Below are 5,022 nucleotides of genomic sequence, written 5' to 3' on the forward strand. Positions count from 1 at the left end.
AGGAACATCAGTCTATTGTGTCTCTGAAGCTTGACAGAAATTTGTTTGTTCTAATTCTCCGCTTCCTAAACGTCTTCTGGTCTATACTTCGGTCTACTTCTGGTCTATACTTCGGTCTACTGAGGAGATCTACTGGAAGAATGTTCTCTGTATATCAAACACTCATGTTCAGAACCCAGAGAGGGATACCTAATCAAAATATACACTCCTGGGGCACCTGGGTGGCTTAGTCATTGAAGTGTCTGCCTTCAGCTCAGGTCATGATCCCAGGGTCCTGAATCGAGCCCCGAATTGGGCTCCCTGCTCAGCAGGGCACCTGCTTCTTCTCCCTCTGCCTGCCTGCTCCTTCTCCTGCTTGTGCTCTCTCTCTCTGTCAAATAAATAAATAAAATCTTTACTCCTGTTCTGCTGCTAAGGAATTGGGTCCCATTTTCACATTTTGGCTGATGTTCTTCCTTCTGGAACAAATGGGTACATTTTCTCCTCTATATGTAAGATCTAAGAGTAGAGGAGACAGAATTTGCTGATAGACTGAATGTCGGGTGTGAGGAGAAGAGCAAAGGTGAACATAACACCGAGCTTTGGGCTTGAGTAATGGGAAGAACAGAATTACCACTTACTGAGAGGAGGAGGAGGCAGAGGTTGGGGGAGATAGGTTTTAGTTTGGGATGTGCTACGGGTGAGATGCTACTGGGCAGGCAGGTGGAAAGGTGGAGAAAGTAGCTGAGTGTATTAATATAAAGGTCTACGCTATTACCCAAACTGGGACAAAGAAAGATGAAAAACATCAAAGAAGGATTACAGGATATGAAGGAGAGAATGAGACAGTCTAATAAAGGTTTAATTGAAGTCGCAGAAGGGAAAAATAGAAGAAAGGCAATATTTGAGGGGATAATGGCTGACAATTTTCCAAAATTAATGAAAGGTTCAGGTCTAGAGCGCCCAACAAATTCATATAGGATAAAAGAAATCCACGTTGAAACATATCACAATGAAACTGTGGAATAAAAAAAGGAAAGAAAGAAAACGCAAAAAAACTCCAAGAACAACAAAAAACTCTGAACACAGAAAACCAAGAGAAGATTCTAAAAGCAGCCAGGAGAGGGGGTTATGGAATGGGACACAATTACCTATAAACGAATGAACAATTAGAATGTCAGCGTAGTTGCCAACAACAACAGTGGAAACCAGAAGACAGCCAAATACTTTTAAAATATATATATATATATTTCACATACCATGCAATTCATCCTTTTAAAGTATGCAATTAAGTGGTTTTTCGTAGATTTACAAAGTTGCGCAACCGTCACCACTATTTGACTCCATAACAGTTTCATCTCCACCCCCTCCCTGCAAAAAAACCCATTACCCATTGGCAGTCACTTCTTGTTTCCCTGTCCCTTCTGCCCTCAGCAAGCACTAACCTACTTTCTGTGTCTATAGATTTGTCTATTCTGAACAGTTCACATCAACATAGAAATTTTCCCCGGCTATAGGCTAGTCATGTTTGTGTTCTAACCCTCCTCTTCACCCCCTTTTGCTGAACCCTGTGATACCCCAGAACCATGAGGAATAATAAGAAAACAATTGTTATTTTAAATCAGTAAGATGATTTCTTAGGCAGCCATAGGTCACTGAAAACCGCTGCCTTATTTCAAAGGCCAATTTCCTAGCACCATGGGCAGAGTAGGGATGCTATCATGGTCATTCAGAAAGGATAAGGTCCCAAGCTTCTTCTTGTGTGTGTGGGGGGGGGGGTGCGTGTTGAGGGGGTGAAGGGGGTGGTCCTAGGAAAGATAATATTGGTCTCTGAAACCAGTCTACTGGGCGCCAAGCACCAATTATCTTCCGTACCGAGAGCCGTATTGGGGCTGTTATATCCATCAGGCTCCTTCAAGTTTACCTAATATGATTCAGTCCACAACAGCCACATCCTCCCTGGGTAAAGAGAACCATCACATTTGGGGGCTCTAGTTCTGAGGCCCAACCCACTCCAGTGACTTCACCAGAGGGGTGACCCCTATGAGGTTGTGCATTCTTTAGCTGCAACATTTTGGCCAAGACTAAGAAAGCTTATGTTTGTGAAAGTATTTTCATTAGCTCAATACCTTTTAGTGCTTACTGCTTCCTGAAAAACTTAAGAATGGACAGACTTTGGGACACCTGGCTGGCTCAGTAGGTGGAACATGGGACTCTTGATCTTTGGGTCATGAGTTCAAGCCCCACGTTGAGCATAGAGCCTACTTAAAAAAAAAGAAAGAAAGAATGGACAGACTTCCACCTGGAACCTTTAAAGTAGAGTCTTTATTAGTATTGTTATTCTTGTATTTAGAACACTTAACATGAGATTTACCCTTTCAACAATTTTTACGTGCACAATACAGTGTTATTAGCTATAGCTGTACAACTTTGTGCAAATGAAACTTTATACCCATTGATGATTAACTCTCCATTTCCCCCTCCCTCTGAAGCTGCCACTTACTTGAATTAATTATTTTTTAATTAACAAAGCATAGGCCAAAAATACATCCCTATGTTATGTATAACAAGTATCTAACCTTCTCAAAAATAAGTTCACCAGGGCGCCTGGGTGGCTCAGTGGGTTAAAGCCTCTGCCTTCGGCTCAGTGGGTTAAGCCTCTGCCTTCTGCTCAAGTCATGATCAGGGTCCTGGGATCGGGTCCCTCCCAGGTGCCTGTTATGTCATTTTTTAAAAAGATGGTACATTTTAACTAATTTCACAATTTTCTTTAAAGATAAGGGCATTAGGAAATATTGAATACATTTTTTTAAAAGATTTTATTTATTTATTTGACAGAGAGAGACACAGTGAGAGAGAGAACACAAGCAGGGGGAGTGGGAGAGGGAGAAGCAGGGGAGCCCGATGAGGGGCTCAATCCCAGGACCCTGGGATCATGATCTGAGCCGAAGGCAGATACTTAACCAACTGAGCCACCCAGGCACCCCTGAATACATTTTTAAATAAGACAAATTACAAAATTACAGACGTTGTAGTAATACTGGCTCTCACTCACCTTTATTCACTCAGGCATTCATATTCAGGAACTACTCTGAGTGCCCAAGGTAAATCGTAACAAACAGTGAGTCTTTTTATGTATCAGAGACTATGTAACACTGTAGATAACATCTTGTCTGATCCTTTTCATAGCCTTTCATGTGTAAGTTTTTTTTTTTATTCCTGTTGCCCAGATGAGAACAGATGAGGTCACTGAGGCAGAGAAAAGCTACCTTGCCCAGTTACTAAGTGGCCGCACCCAGATGTGAGCTGCGGGTGTGTCCAGTGCTCTTTCTTTTAACCACTGTCCTCTGCTGCCTCCATGTGCCCGGCAAAAAACTTGGGTGCTGAGATGGAGAGAGATGTTGAAAACAAGTTCTTCATTCCATGGGGGTGACTCTAAGAGTGAAGAAATCAAATAGGTCAACCCAGCCAAGGAACAAATTGTATAGACCATAATTGACAGGGCAGGTTTTTACCAGTTTGGGGTTAAATAAATTCATATGCGGGGCGCCTGGGTGGCTCAGGGTGTTAAGCCTCTGCCTTCGGCTCAGGTCATGATCTCAGGGTCCTGGGATAGAGCCCTGCCTCGGGCTCTCTGCTCGGCGGGGAGCCTGCTTCCCCCTCTCTCTCTGCCTGCCTCTCTGCCTACTTGTGATCTCTGTCTGTCAAATAAATAAATAAATAAAAATCTTTTTAAAAAATTCATATGGCCTTGGTCTTTAAGAAAATATATATATTTTTTAAAATTTAATACCTTCAAACTAAAACAGAAGAAGAGAGAATAGCGTAATAAGCCCCCACATACCCATCATCCAACCACCCAGTGTAACTAGTTCTACCAATTTATCGCCAATCTCGGTTCCTCTATACCCCACCCACTTTTTCCTTCCCCCACCTCCTCCCTACTGGATTTAAAAAAAAAAAAACATTTTTAAGATTGTATTTTTAAGTAGTCTCTGCACTCAGTATGGGTCTTGAATTCACGACCCCAAGATCAAGAGTCACATGCTCTACCAACCGAGCCAGCCAGGCACCCCCTTACTGGATTTTTTGAAGCAAGTCTCAGCCACCCTATCCTTTTATTCATAGATACTTAGTATGTATCTTTTAAAGACAAGGAATCCTTGTAACCATAACCACAATACCAATATCTCACCCCCACCCCAACAATTAACAATGACACCTTAATAATCACTCAGTCTGTAGGGGAGGAAAACTCATTTTCCCTCTACCTTTCTAGGTTCATGGCTGATAATAAATGCATAATAAAAGACAGAGCAACAAGAGAAAAACAAGCACGTCTGATACTGTGTATACCTCCTTTATGCGTGGGAGAGACCCAGGAAAACTGAGTAATTCCCCAAAATGGTCCAGATCCCCACCTTACATACCATCTCCAGCTAAAAGACAAAAGAAGATGTTGGGGCGGGGATGCCCGGCTGGCTCAGTTGGTAAAGCATGCTGTTCTGGATCTCTTGGTTATGAGTTCGAGCTCCACCTTCAGTGAACAGATTACTTAAAAATAAAATCTTTAAAAAATAAAAGTTGGGGGAGGAAAAGAAAGCTCACTTATGGGAAGTTATCAGGCAAAGCGCAGTAATCAAGGGTAAAGGTGTTCCGCAGATTTAGGTCATTGTCTTCTCCACGGATCAGAGTTTCTAGAGATTGAGTCATCCTGGTACAGAGAGGGAGACACCCTTACAAATGGAAAGCTCCCTTATACATGTAATTTTCTCTTACAAAAGGGTAACTTTCACTGGGTTTTCAAAGTTTTTCTTCTGTCCACTGTTTCTTAAAAAAAGAAAAAAAATCAGCCTAATGTAATCCTTTTGCCAAAGAGACATAGTTTGGGATGACAGATTCCACTCCCCTTCAAGTCACTGACATATTCAAATTGACTGCTTGGGGGTCCACATACCCAGATGAATAAAAAGCCCAGTTTCTCTCTTGCAGCTCCTCTAATGGTGAATTATCCAAGATGCCAGTCCAATTCCAGTGCGGTCC

The sequence above is a fragment of the Lontra canadensis genome, unplaced genomic scaffold (genome assembly GCF_010015895.1).
Source record: "Lontra canadensis isolate GAN:19392208 unplaced genomic scaffold, GSC_riverotter_1.0 scaffold131, whole genome shotgun sequence".
Lineage (NCBI taxonomy): Eukaryota > Metazoa > Chordata > Mammalia > Carnivora > Mustelidae > Lontra > Lontra canadensis.